Source organism: Leuciscus leuciscus, assembly GCF_965113295.1.
Source record: "Leuciscus leuciscus genome assembly, chromosome: 7".
Lineage (NCBI taxonomy): Eukaryota > Metazoa > Chordata > Actinopteri > Cypriniformes > Leuciscidae > Leuciscus > Leuciscus leuciscus.
This window is the reverse complement of record NC_138731.1, coordinates 17,064,630-17,085,889: the sequence shown is the minus strand read 5'-3', so window position 1 is coordinate 17,085,889 and position 21,260 is coordinate 17,064,630. Positions and strand designations below refer to the sequence as shown.

General features: G+C 38.0%; 2 long non-coding RNA genes across 2 annotated transcripts; one reads left to right on the top strand and one right to left on the bottom strand.

Annotated features, from left to right (window-relative positions):
• The first annotated feature begins 7,530 nt into the window (after positions 1-7,530).
• Positions 7,531-16,279, top strand: LOC309503190. Its single transcript, XR_014207547.1, has 3 exons — positions 7,531-7,657; positions 15,067-15,139; positions 15,218-16,279. It is a non-coding gene; the product is annotated as an uncharacterized lncRNA (long non-coding RNA).
• LOC309503180 lies at positions 8,761-13,721 on the bottom strand. The gene is made up of 3 exons (XR_014207537.1): positions 13,155-13,721; positions 11,422-11,511; positions 8,761-9,917 (listed from the first exon to the last, which is right to left on the bottom strand). It is a non-coding gene; the product is annotated as an uncharacterized lncRNA (long non-coding RNA).
• Positions 16,280-21,260: the final 4,981 nt, after the last annotated feature.

Sequence of the window (21,260 nt, the reverse complement as noted above, 5' to 3'; positions counted from 1 at the left end):
GGACTCGGAGTATGTGTTCACCCAAAAATAAAAATTCTGTCATAATTTACTCGCCCTCATGTCATTCCAAATCTGTATGACTTTCTTTCTTCTGCTTGAACATAAAAGATGATATTTTGAAGAATGTTGATAATCCAAACAACTTTGGAAACCAGTTTTGATGACCAATGACTCAAATAGGAAAAACCTGACATGAGGGTGACAAAATGATGACAGAATTAAACATTTTGGGTAAACCTGTAAGCATGACTACTGACCAAATACGCCACATGAACATGACAGGCCTAATGAGATTATTTTACTATGTGAAAAAAGAATGTTGAGTCCTTTGGACAAACAATTAAATATGCAATGCAGCACATTAATTAATTGCACAATATACACTTATTACAAAATTATGCTATTGACCAATCAGAAGTAAGTATTCCAGAACAATTTGTAAATACAATAAAGAGTAATAAAACATCTTATAAAATAGGCCTAACATGACCACACAGATATTCATTGTTATTGTCAGGAAATAATAACCATACAAATTTAATGTACGCTTCACCATGCCCCCTAAGGAAATAATCGCCCTGCATGGATGTGTTTTATAATCGTGCAGTAAATTCAAATTCTTCTGCGATAGGAAACGACCGTTAAGCATCTAAACGCTGCGTTATTAAACTCGTCCGCTCCATTACTACAGCGGTCGCGTTTCAAAGCCTACCGAGACCCCTAGCAAGAAAGCACTCTGTGCGCGTGGTTCATTATCTTCGTCCGACCGCCCAAACAGTGTCTAGGTAGTGCGCGCACTGCGCTTTGAGCCACAGCCAGTGTGTGTGCTACGGATGGGAATGTATCCCAGAAAAGGGCAATACGGCAAACAACTCACCAGAGAGGGCAACGTAAATCGAAATGAGTAGCCTGTTACTACACACAGCAGGGAGAAGAATGACAATGCCCCACTTAAACAGGCTTTTTATCACACCACTAGAACCTGACGCACCTCCATGATTGCACCGCACAGGTGTACTCAATATCAAGCTGCGGTTCAACGCCAGTGGGCGTATCTTGCCATTTGAAATATACGCATCCATTACCTACTGCCAATGAACCAACACGAACATTACAGATTCCCAACCGGTCACATTCAGGTGATTAAAAAAAATCCATTCAGTTGGTTTAAAATAAAATTAGTCACTGCTGTGAATGTTATGTAACTTTGTGGCCTCACTGGAAATGACAAGGATGGTTCCAAATTACTTGGAGGCAACCAGGTCACCACAACATATGCGTTGGCTGGCCACACATCCATTCCCTACAACATAACATACCAATGTAAGACTGTACACAAGCTAGACGACTATGTCTTTGACTATTTGAAATTTGCAGCTTTACAAAAACGTAATTGTTCCTTAGCCACCAATGCGATTACCTCAAGACAGCTGTTTGCAATTTGCAATTTTTAAAAAGAGAACTGTAAACGGTCACAAACATTTCTTATTGTTATTGTATGTTGTTGTGTCAACTCACTGTTGCCTCCAACAGCTCATTGAGACCGAGAGTACAGAAATCTTTCCTTTTCAGAACCAAGTTTCCAACTTTGGCAATTGTCTCATCTGGGTCGTCCGTCCCCACAGCCCATTCAAGCTTAAAGCCAAATGAGAGAAGAAATTACATAGTATATAGCCTATATATTTTTTTAAAAATCTGCATTCTGCATTTCAAATTCATACATTTTTATTTGTGAATGCCATTGCAACATCAAATAAAACTGACAACTGTCATTCACATACCATTGCTGATTGCCTATGACTTGGCAGACAATCCCAAAACACTCTACTGGCAGACAGGTGTTTGATGTTACACACCATTTCATTTTCTGCTGTAATAGTAAAAATGGATAATTACATACAATAACTTGCATCAGGATATATTTAGACTTAATACAGGATATATTAACACTTACTACTGGTTGGGACCATCATTGAGGTCGGGGTTGTGTCCTCCATCTCAATGTCTATGGGGACTGGCTCCTCAGTGGAGATGTCAGAATTTTCTATAACAATACAAACAGTCAACAAGAGCTAGACCCAAACCTCATATGTCCTTTAAACACACACACTGGATGGTGGCCTATGCATTTCCACTAACTAACTAACTAACTAACTAATTAACATATAAACTCACCTAAAGGATTATTAGGAACACCTGTTCAATTTCTCATTAATGCAATTATCTAATCAACCAATCACATGGCAGTTGCTTCAATGCATTTAGGGTTGTGGTCCTGGTCAATCTCCGGAACTCAAAACTGAATGTCAGAATGGGAAAGAAAGGTGATTTAAGCAATTTTGAGCGTGGCATGGTTGTTGGTGCCAGACGGGCCGGTCTGAGTATTTCACAATCTGCTCAGTTACTGAGTTTTTTACGCACAACCATTTCTAGGGTTTACAAAGAATAGTGTGAAAAGGGAAAAACATCCAGTATGCGGCAGTCCTGTGGGCGAAAATGCCTTGTTGATGCTAGAGGTCAGAGGAGAATGGGCCGACTGATTCAAGCTGATAGAAGAGCAACTTTGACTGAAATAACCACTCGTTACAACCGAGGTATGCAGCAAAGCATTTGTGAAGCCACAACACGCACAACCTTGAGGCGGATGGGCTACAACAGCAGAAGACCCCACCGGTTACCACTCATCTCCACTACAAATAGGAAAAAGAGGCTACAATTTGCACAAGCTCACCAAAATTGGACAGTTGAAGACTGGAAAAATGTTGCCTGGTCTGATGAGTCTCGATTTCTGTTGAGACATTCAGATGGTAGAGTCAGAATTTGGCGTAAACAGAATGAGAACATGGATCCATCATGCCTTTTTACCACTGTGCAGGCTGGTGGTGGTGGTGTAATGGTGAGGGGGATGTTTTCTTGGCACACTTTAGGCCCCTTAGTGCCAATTGGGCATCGTTTAAATACCACGGCCTACCTGAGCATTGTTTCTGACCATGTCCATCCCTTTATGACCACCATGTACCCATCCTCTGATGGCTACTTCCAGCAGGATAATGCACCATGTCACAGAGCTCGAATCATTTCAAATTGGTTTCTTAAACATGACAATGAGTTCACTGTACTAAAATGGCAGTCACCAAATCTCAACCCAATAGAGCATCTTTGGGATGTGGTGGAACGGGAGCTTCGTGCCCTGGATGTGCATCCCACAAATCTCCATCAACTGCAAGATGCTATCCTATCAATATGGGCCAACATTTCTAAAGAATGCTTTCAGCACCTTGTTGAATGAATGCCACGTAGAATTAAGGCAGTTCTGAAGGCGAAAGATGGTCAAACACAGTATTAGTATGGTGTTCCTAATAATCCTTTAGTGTGTGTATATATATATATAAAGATATTTGTATTTAATAAATGTGGCTGGAGAATGTGTGGTCTGTGCTGCAGTGGCTGGAGAAGGTGTGGTCAGCGATGCAGTGGCTGGAGAAGGTGTGGTCAGCGATGCAGTGGCTGGAGAAGGTGTGGTCAGCGCTGCAGTGGCTGGAGAAGGTGTGGTCAGCTCTGCAGTGGCTGGAGAAGGTGTGGTCAGCTCTGCAGTGGCTGGAGAAGGTGTGGTCAGCGATGCAGTGGTTGGAGAAGGTGTGGTCAGCGCTGCAGTGGCTGGAATAAAATTTTGGCTGAAGTTGGAATCAGTTTTTTTTTTTTTGCAAACCTGTACATGCGTCTCAAAATCCCTTCTCCTTAAAACATCACAGTATGGGCAATGGTGATGCAGTTCTGTTCTACATCCCAGTCCACATCTGTGTATAGTGAAGCCTAAAATAAATCAGTATACTGGTAAACTATTATGCTATAATATATTGGGTGTATATATATTAAACAAATAACTCAAGATATTTAGTTGTCTCCATAGACAACTGCCTTGTTGAAGTGGATTTGAACATGGCTTTTTAATTTGACTAGTTTGGCTGGCTTAAATACACTGGGCGAGCAAAAAAGGCAGTGGTAATAGCTGCAACACTTGTTGCACTGCTCCAGCTCAGGTAATGAGTCACCTCTCTGAATCGTTATATGTCTCTACAAGAGATGAAAGCACCACACAATTATCTCAACGTTTACAAATGGGATACAATTTTTAAAAAAAAACTCAACTATAAGGAAACATTAACTCACAAACAATGCATATAACAGAGGAACGTGGAAGAAACACTAACGTCTTCAAAACGTCACCGCAAGGCCCATTTACAACACGCAAAAATTAATCGAACCATCCGTAGAATTTTTTTTTAATACAATAAAGTATGACAACATATTCAAGCTTCAATAAGATGATAAAGCCAAGCACAAATTAAATATTTAGCAGATAAACGTTAAACTTAATATATGCGATAATTTTTCACCACATGATGTCAAAACATTAGACAACTCACCGTGCTCTCCGCCATGCTTGGCTCATTGTCAATAACTCTGCCCCGGTTCTGAAACTGGTGCTGCTGCGGGTCTGCAGCTGGATATGTCTCCCTAATTTCCACCAACTGCTCCGGAACGGCGGCGGAGTCAATAGGTTTCCATTAAAGTCAATGTTGTGTATTTTCACTGACTGTGGAACGACTGCGTTCCGACTCCGGCGATCCACAGCACTCCGGAGCAGATACGCAGAGCTTCTAGTTTTGCCGGATGCAGGAGAGCTCCGCAGCAATTCAGCACTTATATCACATGATCATACATGAATTTGCGGGATCTCGTGGGTCCTCATGACTTCAGCCTTTCCGCAACAAATCCGGACCTGGTGGGTATTGAAGGACAGCGGAGCACGGATCCGACACACAGCGGAGCCGTTCCGGAGCCGTTCCGCAGCCGTTCCGCAGTTGGTGGAAATCCGGGGTAAGATTTAGCTGACTGATAGCCAGCGATGACAGACCGGCCAGCAAGCCGCACCACCCCCGACCGAGGCGCGAGACGACACCGCAACTAAGTGCGTACAGTTAATAGACGTAGAGGCAAAACAGCAATGTAGTCATAATTAGACGTGTCACGATTTAATATTGATGCTCAATCCCAGCAAGTAGCCAGGGAGACCCTCAGATCTGCAGGTACCTGCAGAGCATGACAAAAATATGTTAAAGGAAGTAACAAATTACTAAATCAACAAAGCTGTAATTCTACATACCGCAGGATGGTCAACATAAACAAAACCATTCATGGTCGCGCACCATGCGGGAATACAGCAGCTCGATCAGAAACATACAGCTGTAAATGACATACTATGAATATTTCACTGGAAATAGAACAGATAGTTGCTAAACGCGGTCAACAATCATGTTTATGACATGGCTGAACGATATACCTGTGAGGAGTAGGCAGCCAGCACACAGCAGATGGGAAAACAAAGGCTTACAATCTAAAAAGTAACAGGTAAACTCAAGGTTAAACAATGCCTGCACATCGCAAAGAGCACGGATTTATCCCAGCCATTACACATACCTTTGACGGCAACAAATTACGTCACATAACGACGATGCCATGACGCATATCCGGTAGCCAAAACCCACTTCTTTTACACTCAATTGCAAGACAGTTAATAAGCTAAACGCATGCGTACGATCTCCCAATAGGTGGAGTTAATCCACCCTGCTACACTTAGGAGGCGGTCAAAGGGATGGTGATAGTTGGCGGCAGAGGGATGGTAACAGGAGGCCGACAAAACCCCGGCGGCGATGATGGAGAGTCCCCGATGCCACAGACCCGGAGCACAGCAGGGACGACAGCCCACAGCGGAGTCGAGGGATGGAGGAGCCAAGGTGTTGACTGGACATCTGAGGGACGCAGCGGACGGCTTGCAGGTTCGTGGCGGAAGAAGAGTGACGACTGGTGCCGGTGGGATGAGGGAACCCGGCGCAAAAACCTTGCTGAAAGCCGCAGGTCGATGGTCTCTGGTGGAGCAGAGCGAAACTAACAAACACAACTGATGTATTCTGACACATGTGAAGTAAACCCAGTGGCATGAAGACAGAAACGTGGCCTAAGAGACTGAAATGGATTTCCAGAAATGCGATTTGAATAGGATTTCAAACCACATATGGATGTAGCTCAAAACGGATTTGTAAAAATATTTTTTTGCAGTTCACACTTGCTAATTCTGACACACTTGCTAATGCACAAAAATCGGATTTGGACTGACAGTCTGAACGTACACTGTAAAAACTAAAGGAGCCTCAAATATCCTGTCGGATACTCAAGGAACTTCAAAATGTAATTTAAGTGCCTCAAAGCTCTTTCTCCTATAGTAGGGTTACTGGAGGAGCATTGACATACTTTGAGGTTCTTGCTGGAACTTATGGGATCCTTTAAGCACTTTGTATTTAGTTCAGAGGTTCTGGAGTCACCTTTTCATTACCATGAGACCTCGAAGTGCTTTGGGGGAAAATAGAGGAACTTGAATGCGATAAAAGGGTTATTGGAAGATCTTTTAACATTTAAGTGGTTCCTGGAAGATCTCTTATGTTAAAGCCAGCATCTGGAGGAACCCAATGGTTCTGTGAGGCCAGAATGAGAATATTATTATCCTATTATTATTATTATTATAGGCTACTTATGTTTGATTCAGTATAGCCTACATACCCAGGTGAAAAAAGACGTACTATTAAAAATGTACTTGAGAGTGTTTTTAGTATAGGCCTACAATACAAATATACTTTAATGCATTTTTAATACATTTAACAGTAGCCTACGTCTTTTTCACCTGGGTAGCTTACATTTATTTAGTAGGCTATCTGTAGGCCTATTTTGTTGATTAATTTAAACCTTAAACAACAATACTAAATTATAATAATATTAATAAGAAGAATTCATTAATTATTATTGAATAAATAATAGTAATAAAATAATAATTTTTACCTACTTCTTCATAAATTATTATTTGAAGAAGAAGAACTAGGAGGAGAAAAGTTTTATTCTGTCACGAAACTGCTGCTATTCCTCTGCTGTCGTCGCTTCAGTGATCCTCGCGCTGCTCGCGCGCAACAAAGCTCAGCTGATCGACGTCATCGGGTAACGGCTCCGTCCTCTCATCAAAGCTTCCGCCGTTTGATCGGCTCTCCGTTACAAGGTTTGTAAACTCGCCAAATAAATATAAATACAGAGTCTACTCACTATATATTCAAACACACATATATATAAACTAAATTGATTTTACATTACTACTTTTTTACAGTGTTTACCACTCGTTTATTGCACAGTATCTGGTATGAAGGTTTTAGCCGCGATGCTAACTACGTTGATCTAACGTAAGTTAATGAACAAATGGAAATTATTGACTTATTGTCTTAGATTGATTTAGTCATTCAATTCAACATATTCTGTAAAACTGTGTCTTCAAATTGCTGATATAGCCTAACTAATGTAGCTGATTCCTGCTGTCGTCATTGGCGTTTTTTATGAATAACAAAAGCAGGTTAAAATAGTTTGGTCTGTTTTTGTTTAGCCTAACTTTACTTACTACAGGTGCCCTCATTCTCTCAAATACCATTTTAAAGCCATTTACTGGTCAATAAATATTATGTTGTGAATAATCAGCTTTGTTCTTTTGTTTCCCCAGATGAACCAGTAACGTTACATTTCTAAAATAATCTGAACATTTCAGAGGCAACATTGAATTACAGTAAGTTACCTATACACCACATGCAAGTACTTTATTACTATGAACTTTCTCTGTGTGAAATTGTATTGTTTGACTGTGTACTTTTTTAATAAGTTATTCTCTGAAAATCTTCCCTCATGCTCTCAAATCTCATTCATGTTACTCAGAAAAATAATATCACAGGTTTGGAGCTAATAATGCTATGCATTTTTTATAGGCTATACCTTAATCATATGCATTTGAATATAAGACATTTGAACCCTGAATTATAACTAAAAGTTTAGTATTTTTCGACAAAAAAAAGGAAAAAGCTATTATATGACTTCAGAAGACTTATACAACACAACCCATAACACATGAGTTGTGAACTCATTGACTATTTTTAGGATCTTTTCTGCACTGTAAAAAATGATTTGTTAGTTTGACTAAAAAAAGTAAGTTACCTGGTTGCCTTAAAATTTTGAGTTCATTGAACCTAAAAATGTGAGTTTTTACAACAAGTGATTTTGTTGTCATAATTTAGGATTAAATATCGTATCAATTTATTCAAGCAATCAAAGGGATTAAGTTAACTTACAAATTTAAATTCACTCAACTTAATTCAATATTATATGAACAAACTATTTTAAGTTAACTCAACGTAATCTTAACTACATATAGTTTGTTGTAACAATTAACTAAGAAGTTTACACGGTTGCCTTAAAATTATGAGTTAAGTCAACTTCATTATGAGTTAACTCAACGTAATCTTAACTACATATAGTTTGTTGTAACAATTAACTAAGAAGTTTACACGGTTGCCTTAAAATTATGAGTTAAGTCAACTTCAACAACTTAACATGACAAAAGCTTTTTTGTTAAAACAAATTCTGGAATAACAGAGCACAAATAAACCATAACTTTAACATTTATTATAACATTCACAAAAATATTAATTCATTGAATTGTCTGACAAGTATATCTTAGTATAAATTAGTAGGCCTATGAGAGAATTAACTGCTGTTTGAAAAAAATACATTAAAGCAACAGGATACAAGCTGCTGCTATAAATGTCAAGCATGTGTGAGAATAAACAAATGTCAGTGTGATGACATTAACATCAGCTTGAATTAAGTGCAATAGAATTAAAAACAAAAAACCCATTTAATGAACATTACACATGAAAATCATTTGCTCAAAACAATATTTTGTCTGTTCAATAAAACAATACAAGTATGGAGTATGCGAGTATGTACAACCTCATAAAGTGAATGAAATAAGAAAACTATTGACAAGCAAACCACAAAATATCAGGCCACTATTCATAACAAATCTCAACGAATATTAAAAAGCATTTCTCAAACAGCATTTAAAGGGTAAGTTCACCCAAAAATGAAATTTGTCAGTACTCACCCTCATGTCGTTCCAAACCTGTAAGACATTAATTCGTCTTTGGAACACAAATTAAGAGATTTTTAATGAAATCTGAGAGCTTTTTGTCCATTCATTGACAGCCTATGCAACTACCACTTTAAAGCCCCAGAAATTTTATAAAGACATCATAGAAGTTATCCATGTGACTCCAGTGGTTTAACCCTTAAGTTTATGAAGCGATGTGAGTGCTTAGTGCAAAAATAAAAATATTTACCCAAATATTAATCTATCAATCTTCAACGCACATTCACGTTTTTTTTGTGCAAAAAAAGCACTCACTTCATAAACTTGAGCTCAATCCACTGGACTCACATGGATTACTTCAATTATAAGGCATGAAAACAGGTCAGGGGTAAAAAAGGTGAGAAAGATGCAGCATATATAAAAAATAAACACTTACATTGAAGTTGCATATCTTTGAACAAAATGATTTTCTCCTTTTCATTAGAGCTAGCAAAGAGTTATATTTGTTTCTGAGATTTTGTCTTCAAAGTTGATGAATAAAAACATCAAGTCAGAATGTCAGTGAGTGTGAGTAGGGGAGAGTAAAATCCTCTTCCACTAAACACTGAACAGTTTGTTCCTCATTCCGCGAACATGCCTCGCCACCAATTTTCATGAGCACTTTTTGGAGTACTTCAAATGTATATTTGACCTCTTTGGGGTAAGTGATATCCAGAGCATAAAGAAGCCCCATTAGTACAGCAAAGGCATTTGACACGTCCTTTAAGCCATCAAGCACAATCTCCTCCTCTAACACCACAGCCACATCAATTATTTCCTTTGGGAGAAGTTTTGCAGTGTTCTTCTCTGTGACCACCAAGAGTCCAACATTCATCCCCTTCACCACCTCTTCCTCATCAGTTGGCTAATAAGAGAAAAGGGAAATTACTATGAATCATAAAAGTGCAAAGCATTTGTAGGTTAACAATGAATGAGTTTTAAACAGAGGCAAGCCTGCATAGTCCATAGAATCTATAGTAGGGCTGCACGATATGAGGAAAAGCTGCGATGTGCGATAACTTTGTTTAATATTGCAATGACGATACGACTTGCGATAAATATTCAAATGTGAATGTTAGCTATACTGTTCCCATGTCTTAGTACTTTAATAGGTTCTTTGCGTGATTCTCAAATAGGTTCTTTGCGTGATTCTCAAACGTTTATTACCTGCCTGGTTCAGATTACACGATTTTGGCACGATCCGTTTGACGTAGGGTGTTGTGGGGATTCATAAACGACAACGGGCGTCGGGACGCAAGATTCGATCGTTTCATCTCGTATAGTGTCATAGTGGGCGACAACCTATGTTGCATCTGCGATGCTTCACGACATCACAACAGAAAGACTAGCATGTTTAATTTTTTAACGGTCCTCTACGACGGGTTGAGTATTTAAACGAGAGTGAGTGTGCGCGAGTGAGTGAGAGTGCGAGCAACAGTGAGTGTGTGTGTGCGCCAGTGAGCGAGTGTGTGCGTGCGAGTGTGTGCGTGCAAGTGTGTGTGTGCGCGGGTGAGTGTGTGTGTGTGTGTGAGTGAGTGAGCGAGGGACAGTGAGTGTGTGTGTGTGTGTGTGCGCGCGCGCGAGTGAGTGTGTGTGTGTGCGCGACTCAGCGCGAGAGCGCAAGTGAGTGATTGAGCGAGGGACAGTGAGTGTGTGTGTGTGTGTGTGCGCGTGTGACGGCACGCGATGACTGGCCGGAAAGCAACGTGTAGTCTGACGTTTCTTGTCCATGACACGAGTCAAGAGTCAAAATCGTGTAATCTGACACCGTGACTATCGTAACAGACACAAAAATCTTGCAATCTGAACCAGGCATTATTCATCGTGTCAGGCTGTCTGTTGCAATGTGTTCATTGCGCGAGTTCATATCGCAATGACGATGAAAATTCGATGTATCGTTCAGCCCTAATCTATAGTACAATTAATGGCAAATGTTCTTTAATGTTTTAATTATTTTAAACCAATAATGCTAGGTCTTGGCCACGTCGGTTTAAAATAGCTTAAAATTATTTCAGTTACTCCAAAGAACTTTACATTCTACATGGGGTAGACTCCCTCCCCTGAAAAAAAGAAAAGTCATTGGCCAAACCCCATCCCCATAAGAAAAACACAAACAAAAAAACAAATATGACACTAATAATGTGACATAAATTATTATTTTACTGAAAAACTTTTAGCTTTGCAGTCCAAAAAAGTGCAATGTGTTGATAAAATATTTTAAAACACAAAAATAGACTTTTCTTGGTCTGAACAATATATTGTTTAAGCATCAATACTATGATATGTGTATCTGTGATAGCCAGTAGAAAAAAATCCTTAGCATTGAGCCCTGACTTTATTGTATTACAACAAACATGATATTTACATACCTCACAAATTTTGATGAACTTGGAGGGTTCCTCTTTAAGGAAGTAAGGAAACCCAAAAAGGACAAGTTCTCTTCTAGATTGGTTTAAGCTCTGCAATGAAAAACATTGTTTTAAATAAAAACTAGTAGTCATAAGCCACTTTTCCACTGTCATGCCAGTGCGAGCCAGGGCAAACAGCGTGCCGGGAGAGGGCCAATAGCCTCGGACCTCGAGCACTAAGGCTTTCCACTTTCAGGCCAGTAGCTCTGCAGTGATTCCCTCAAACCCACCCTTAACATGGCTCCATAGAACAACATCAGACAACCCCACCATTACTTAAGACTTGAGATTCTAGTATCAATATTTGACCAATGTTTTACAATAAAAATGTTACAGTGACATTAACTTATTACTTTGTGTCAGGAGTGCTTATCAATCATTCTGAATCAAACTGGTATTTATCATTTCATATAAAAGAGCATCAACAAATGGGAAAAAAAGGGAAAGGGAAAAAAGAGACATAAAACATGTGTATTTATTATCGCTATGGTTAGCATAAGTAGCCTTTAGCATCACATATAAATATATATCTGCTTTACAGTGATCAGAATCTCCATCGAATCGCAACACTCGCTGGTGTCTTAAAGGGATAGTTCACCCAAAAATGAAAATTCTGTCAGTAATTACTCACCCTCATGTTGTTCCAACCGCGTAAGACCTTCGTTCATCTTCGGAACACAAATTAATATATTTTTGATGAAATCTGAGCTCTGTCTGACTCCTCCGTAGGCTGCTAGATGGCCCAAACTTGCTGGCCCAGAAAAGTTATTAAAGAGATCGTTAATATAGTCCAAGTGACTACAGTGGCTCAATCTTAAGTATATCAAGCGACGAGAATACTTTTTGTGCGCAAAAACAAACAAAAATAACTACTTTATTCACTATTCATTTCCTTCTCTCTGGACCTCTAGTTGGTTCGCGTAGTGTTTTTGCGTAGCGCGTCTGTGTTACACGTCACCACGTAGGCTCACTATTGGCCAACGCTGGTCATGTGTGTGATGCGTGATGACGTATAACACAGACGCGCAGCGCAAAAACACTACGAGGCCCAGAGAGAAGGAAATGAATAATGGAATAAAGTCGTTATTTTTGTTTGTTTTTGCACACAAAAAGTATTCTCGTCGCTTGATATACTTAGATTGAGCCACTGTAGTCACTTGGACTATATTAAAGATCTCTTTAATAACTTTTCTGGGCCAACAAAGTTTGGGCCACCTAGCAGCCTATACGGAGGAGTGATCAGCTCTCAGATTTCATCAAAAATATATTAATTTGTGTTCCGAAGATGAACGAAGGTCTTGCGGGGTTGGAACAACATGAGGGTGAGTAATTACTGACATAATTTTCATTTTTGGGTGAACTAACCCTTTAAAGTGAGTTTTGAGAACTGAAAATTGCTAAAATTGTCTTAAATGTTGAAGTTAGCTGGTTGCCTGATAAAATAACATGATACATTTATTTTATATAATAAAAAACCTCCAAAAAGCTCTGGCCATTTGCCCCAAGGAAGTCCATTTGAGGCCTGATCAAGCCCTGGAAGTGACAGTGTAAGCACGACTGGCCCTGGCACGCACTAGCATGCTCGATTTTGGCCTGATAGTGGAAACACGCCTATGCTGTTGCATGGAAATTTTAATTAATCAGGCATATGACACTGGAACCATTTTTCTAAAAATAAATTAACATATACTCACATCATCCTTAAGAGACTGAATCAGGGTCTTGAGTTCTCCAATGTCTTTGGCTTGGTACAACCGCAAAAATCCGTTACTCGTTACTCATCAAGCCCATGGAAAAAGGTCGCCTTAATGTCGGTGGACACAATGCGTCCACATTTTGCAGCAATCTAGTAAAATGACAGACCCACAATTAGAATATTACAGTTTTTTTTTTTTTTTATTAACAATTGCTAGGACACATTTTCTCAATACTGAGGTCACCTTTTCAGTTTTCAAAAGAGTAGCCTATGTAAACGTGCAGATTGGCCTGCAGGTTTGGTAATGGTTGTCTGTAAGAGACAAGAAATCATGCAAAGATTAATTGAAAGATATATTCATTGAATTTATTTTGTGCCAAAGCAGTGATAAATTATCCACAGTTTAACCCACATAGACCACTGTTGTGCTTACTGTGTGAAGAGTTTTGACAAAGTAACCCAAGTATTGAGAAATGGGTTCTAAAGATTAAAATAAATAAATAAATAAGTGTTTTAAGTTTTAGAATAGGTAGTTTAAAAAAGATGGTTTATAATGCAAGGCAATGCTGTATTACAAAAGCAACAGTTAACCCATGTTTTAGTAAAGAATGCTAACCTGTCTCTGGGTAAATAAAGCAGGCCATCTGCTCCTCACATCTTTAACATGTTTAGGATCCGTTCACACATAATCTCTAAAATGTAAAAAACGTATAAAAGGCTCATGTGTGAAAGCTACTACGTTAACATTAAACCACTAACGTTAACGTTATGTATATTAAATGGACTCAATGGAAACGGGTCAACGAAAAAGAGGACGACATTTCTGATGCAGAATTATAATAAATTTAAACCATTTTCGGAGTTTTTGCCGCCTAGGAAATACATTAAATTAATATTAGACAAAACCAGTTGAGATTAATACTTACCATAAACAGCCTAGAAGAATATGGCGCCTTCCCGTTCAGCTGTGTTACAAAGTTACGTCGTGTATCTTGGCAAACATGTTCAAAAGCTCAACACGTCTGAAATATCACATAAAAAGATTCATTTTAGCACTTATTGCTTAAGAATCATAAGTATAACGTTAACAGTTCAATCTCTATTAGCCTACTTATTGCCGTTTCCTTCTCTTAAATGTAACGTTAACTTAACCTGAATGCATATTTTAAAACGGGCAATACGCATTCGTGTTCAATCAAGACAAAAATGAAAAATAACTAAAATATTGTTATTTATCGGGATTATTTTAAGGTTGAAACGCTTCACTAACAGCCTTACTAAACTGTAAAGATAAGAAACACTATATAAAATAACCTCAATTGGAACTTCTGGAATTTCTGAGGCAAAATTATTACAGATTTAAACCTTCTTCTGAATTCTCGCTTCCTAGCAAATAAATTACATTGCCCTTAGAGAAAACCAGTCTATTAAGACACTGAATTTTAAAATTACTTACCATAAACCGTCTGCTTCTGAAGAAGCTATAGCTTGTCAAGCTGAGGAGAAAATCGCGCCCTCTCGTTCAAGTCAATCAAGTGTCGTCTGTGTCGTACTCGTCTCCCGGGCGTCCGGCGCATGCGCAGGGAAAACTGAAGTCTAGTGAACTATCTATTAGTTGAATCAACTAATGTTTTTATTTTATATCAGTGAATTGCCACCAAGCCATTAGTTTAATAAACCTTAACTTAAAATGTTTTGTTATCTGAACAACATTAGTGCATCTAAGTTGATTTGACAAAAGAAAATATGTTGTGTTAACAAATCATGGAAATAATTTTTTACAGTGTGGGACATTTTTGGAGCTTAACTATTTTTTACATAAATTGTTGCATTGAATTGAACTAGACAAGTGTACATAAGAATAGTTTGAATGAATTACAAAAAAAAATGTATGCTTGTGTTTCATGCAGTGATATTGAATGGTGATGGGTTGCATTATGCCTGAGATCTGCTTTCGGGTTCCACAGACAGAAAGTCAAACAGGTTTGGAACGTCACAAGGCTGAGGAAATTATTTAATAACTTTAATAACCTTACTAACAGTAAATTTTGTAATTTGCAGGGATCTCGGTAAGCTGAAATACAAGTTTGATCAAGAATAAAAATCCTCCTGTAGACCTGAAAATCACTGAAGTGCCTGGACCATCCACCAGAAAAGAGGAAAAGCAAACAGAAAATGAAGCTGATGCACCTTTTCACTTTTCGAACTCGTTAAGTACCTCACGTGTCCCTTGTGAAGATTTTATAATTGATTGCATTTTATGTTGCAGCGAGTAAAGGTGCATCACATTTGTGAATTTCGTGAAATTACACAGGCAAAAAGACAAAATTGCTGATCGTATGGATTCTTATTGAAATGACTGAATTCACCAGTGAACATTAACAGAACAACAGATCATTTTACTGCACCTTAACTCTGTTAAAATGGAAAATGTTTTCTGCTTGTTGTGACATAAGGAATATACTGTTTCCGGGTCGAAGCCTCTACTTCTACTTTCTCTATCTTGTTTCTAGATATTGAGAATACTCAACAACCATTTATGAACACTGTTGATTCAAGTCACACATTTAAGCTTTTCAAAAGGCATAGTGTACATTTCAGTCTCCAGTCTCACGGCATCCCAGACTTCAACATTTTATGATTCAAAATAGCTGAATAACTAACCATCTGAGATTTCGGAATAGAGATAAAGGTTAGGATCCTAATTTTCAGGAATATTACAGCACAATGAGTGTATATTAGCACTGTTTGTTGTCTGTTTTTGGCATCTGATAGAGCTTTTGGACTTGGAAACAGTGACGTCAGACTTAACAAGTGGACTGAAACACATGTTTTAAAATTAAGTGAAGATGGACATTTTTAAATAGTCAAAATTGTAATGTTTTACATTGATTTATTACATGGAACATGTGTTTTCCATGCATTTTGTTGAGATGTCTTTTCTTGTGTAGCCTATTGTATACACATGGTTGATTATTCATGTTACTTATGTATTATACTATTTTGTGTGTGTGTGTGTGTATTCATTGATATTAATCTATTACTAGCTTTTTTTTTCAAGTGCATGGAAGTGTATGTATTAAAATGGATCTAAAATATGTAATAAACAATTCTTATTTTGTATTTGGTTCATTTTGTTTATTATAATAGAAGTTAATGGTGGTAACCATAGTAACAACATGAAATTAATTTAATACAAATACAATAAAATTGAAATTTGGTTCCTGGAGGCACCCACAGTGGTTCCACACAGTGCCTTATATAAGAGTTCCTCAGGAAACCTGTGTGGTTCCTCAGAGAACCGCCCCTTTTTAAAGGGTGCCTAGAGGATCTACAGACGGTTCCGCCGGTGTGGCAAAGTGAAGAACCCCAAAAGGTTCCTCCAGGCACCTTTTATTTTTACAGTGTAGCCTAAGGAGCAAATATGAGAATGTGCCGGCGGTATTGCACCTGTATTTATAGAGAATGATTGCAAACAGGTGGAGCTTGTTTAATTTAACTATATATGGTCTCCTGACAGCTTGCCCTCTAGTGAAGCTGACCTATATGGTGGAGTGTTGACCAGGATTAGTACAAATAGTACTGCTGTTTAGAAAGCATCTGTTCATAGCGATATGGATATGTTTTCACCAGTTCGGCACTACATAAGTCAAGTCACATTTGTTTATATAGTCAAGTCACTCAATTAACAATATAGATTGTTTCAAAACAGCTGTTACAGTGATAATAGGACATTACAGTAACAGAGATTGTTTTGGCTTTACAGCAGCTCTAGAATAAAATTATTGTCCAACTAAAGTTAGTTTTGATTGATTGATTCACTTCCGTTGCAAAGATCATTAGTTATTAACTTAGGGGCCGCTTACACGACACCGTTCTAACAGAAAACCCTCAACGCGATCCGGCCCGCTCCACAATGGCTGGTGGCTTGAGAACGCAAACCCTGAAATAGGTTCAAGGTGCAAGCCTTGAAAAAAAAAAAAGGTTATCTCTGCGCAAACCTCAGAGTCCATAGGTATGCGCATTCAAATATATATGTGCGCAGGCATGAAGCCCTTCTTTACAAACCAACCCTCAGCAAACTACTTGTCTGGCCTTAACAATGTATAATACATAATTATTTATCGTTTCCGCGTGAACCGGAATTATCCCGACAACGTTTATACAGAGGTAAAGGGAAGGGAAGGAGGCCTTCACAGGGGAGAGACTAGTTGACACTTTAGGACTGCGCCGTCGTCGCGTCCAGGCGCAGGTCCTTCATCAGATCTGGATACGGTGGACTGCGGTAAACCTCGGGATAAACAGAGAGACTAATTTGTTGTATTATTATCATGTTATCAATGTGAAGCTGCTTTGATACAATCTGTATTGTAAAAAGCGCTATATAAATAAAGGTGACTTAACCTGACTTGACTAATAGTAGCATAGACGCCATCCTTCTTATGATGTAACAAGTACAGTACATCAGGATTTATGGGAAGTGTTCCTGGTTCTGGCTGACCTAATCTATGCAGCCTAACATCGAATTATAGAAGTCTATAATGTGTTATGTGTATGCTAGGTCAAAGAGATGTGTTTTTAGTCTAGATTTGAACTGACAGAGTGTGTCTGCTTCCCGGACAATGTTAGGAAGACTGTTCCAAAGTTTTGGTGCTAAATAGGAAAAGGATCTACCGCCAGCAGTCGATTTTGATATTCTAATCTAGGTATTATCAACTGGCCGGAATTTTGAGATTGCAATAGACGTGAAGGACTATAATGCTTTAAGAGCTCGCTTAAGTACTGCGGAGCTAAACCATTTAGTGCTTAATCAGCAATATTTAAAAATGTATACGATGTTTAATAGGGAGCCAATGCAGTGTTGACAGAACGGGACTAATATGGTCATACTTCCTGGTAAGAACTCGAGCTGCTGCGTTTTGGACCAGCTGTAGTTTGTTTATTATGCGTGCAGGGCAACCAGCCACAATAGCATTACAATAATCTAGCCTTTATGTCATGAACATTAACTAATTGTTCTGCATTTGTCATTGAGAGCATATGACGTAATTTAGATATATTTTTAAGATGGAAAAATTTGGTTTTACAGATACTAGACACGTGACTTTCAAATGAAAGACTGGTATCAAAGAGCACACCCAGGTTCCTAACCGACGAGCAATACCTATTAAGCATATGCATAGGACACCGCTTAAAATATTGTGTCCTGAATATTTGTAATATGCAGATAGCACTTGACAATATTCACAAAATATGTTATTTCTCGTGTTTGGTGTAAATCTAGATGACACATTCTAGATGTACATTCTCAGGATGTATGTGGTAACTGTCATCAACACCCCACTCTGGGCAGTTTCTGCAAGGGTTTCTTATTACAGCATACTTAAACCCACATCTTCTGCAGATACTGATGACAATACAGATAGCATTATTCAGATGTACAGAACTAGTGTGTATTAATGTATAATAGTTAAATGCTATTTAATTTGCAGATAAAACTTCCGCTAACCAGAGAATATAAAGTTTATAGTTACATTTATAGTACACGAGTACTAGTACTTCTACATAGTGCGCTTTTTTTAGTGAGTGCAACCCTCCTTGACACTTTATTTCTGAATTCTGAAAGATATTGTTGCAACAGTGTAATTGTTTTTTTTTTTTGTTTTTTTTTACAAAATACTTTAATATTATAAACTTTTATATTATTACATGCATATACTATTATATTATTTAACCTGTTATGATGTTCTGTTTGCAAATCTTTTTACCTGAAAGGGCACAAGGGTGCAAAGGCACATGACACTTCTGCCTTGCGGTTGAGGTGTAAAATAGTTTCCAGTTAACGTCTTAGACTAGTATAACAAAGTAGAACAAATATAGGCCAGTGCTGTCATTCTTTTGTTCCAAACATTATTTGAATTTCATTTTGTTCACAAGCAATCCAGTGAATTAATTATTTTTTGTTTTATCAATTTTGTGATCACACAAACATATGAACCAGTAGATTAACAGCAACTCTGCACCTTGCCAATATTGAATATAGAACACAAGTTATTTTTTTTAACTTCAAAATTAGTTTAAACTCCATTAAATCCTTCAACCTAGTCTTGTATAGCCAACTGACCATTGACTAAAGGGCAAAAGATCTATTGCAGCTTATTTAAACCAAGATTGTCTCACACAGGAAGAGAGAGACAGAGTGACTGACACATAAGACAATCAAACACTGTTCACTCTATACTGCGTCTAGTAAAAATACAATCCATTGTCAAATAGCCTTTTACGAATAAGATCAGATGTGCAGTTACAGTCAATCAGAATAATTTAGATTGAGAAATTGTGTGCAACATGCATCAGATCAGTAAAAGATCTGTGGGTGCTTTTGGTGTGCGGATACTCGTGCCTCTAGTGTTTATGTTAAAAGATCATCTTTGTCTATTTGCACTTTCCACTTTTGCTATATCTTACTGGCTGTCACATGACAGAAGTTTATACTATTATAAGTTGAGTACCAACAAAGCTGCTTCAGTGGAATATTTTTGATCTTGTGAAACAGTAATCATTTCATCATAAATAATCTCTCAGTGCTATTTAGGCCTAATGAAGACACCTCCTGTTTCTCTCTGTGGTTTTAGGTCACAAGGTTGATAATGGCTGATAACTGACACGACTTTTTCCAAATAGCAAATGCCTACTTTAAAAAAAATAAAAATTTTAACAGCCCTCCCACTCTTTGAGATAATATTTGTTTCAGTCTCAGACGACATGCCCACAGACCACCCACAAGTCTGTTTACTGACTGCCCCAAAAATGCCAAATACTGTCTGAAAGTTTCAAGTTCCAGCCTGTTTGTCTGGCTTCTCTGCGATTTCCAGCTGTTTGGGTGCACATGGAAACAAAGTTGTTATCCAATAGCATCATAGTCATCAAATCTTTGAAAGACATTCATAGTTTTGTTAGAGGCACTTATCAACTAATGACAATCTGTGTATTCTGCTTTACTTCTGTTTGTGAAATATTCCTTATTACTTTTGAAGGAAGAGAATATCACAAAGTGTCTGTTAAGTTCCTTGTTTTCTGTGCAACTGATTGTGAAACGACAGTGCTTGTTGCTCCACGTCATTCTAATAATGTGATATGATAAATCCACCCGTAAATGGTACATAAAAACAAACAAACTGTGATTGGTCGCTTTATATATCAGTCAGACGGACTCTTCCTGTGTAAGTGGGTGGTTCTTCACTACAATAAGCTACAATGTGGAGCACAATGTGGGCTACTTCACTCAGTTGTATTATTGAAAAAAGAGTTATACAGAACTTTTATTAGAAAATGTCATATTGTACAACATAAATTACTAAACCATTTTAACTGTAATATCCAAAATTGATTGAATGTATGTACTTCAGTTAGAAAAACATAAAATAACATGTTGTGTTGACTTGAAAATGTAACTGTCCCGAAAATGGTATCCATATCATCCATATCACCATCAAAAAAAGTTACACTTTATCTTCCCTCATAAAGTGTTTAAGCAGGTCATTGATAAAACAAATGTGCAGAATCCTAAAAGTTGAAATGACACTGTTTGATCAGGCCAGCAAGTTCATTGGAACATATAAAGTGATTCATCACTCAAAGTTCTACTGAATCATCTTTTACTGCACTGATGATGTGATGATGATGAGGATGATGATGACACATTGTGCTGTTTTAAAATAGGCATGGACCAAAACCAGTCAAAAAAAGACAGGAGACTAAATAAAACAAGACTATTGCTTTTAGGAGCTTATGAATTGAACCAACAACCTTTCCGTTACAAGCCCAGATCTACACCTCATGTTGTAGTGGTTTTTGGTCTATTTGCTTCATATCTACTTCTATGACGCTAACCAAGGCGGAAAAATGATACACCGATCTGTGCACGTGTTCTTTGACCAGTGGAATGTATTCACCACATGCATCATTTACATACAAACCTGATCGTACAGATCTTCCCATTCTCACACAAAAGATTATATAATAAAATATCACAGGTCATGCTATACTGTCAGGACAGTCATGGTTAAAAAGGTGTTGCTAAGCACAAGTGCTATGTTGCTTT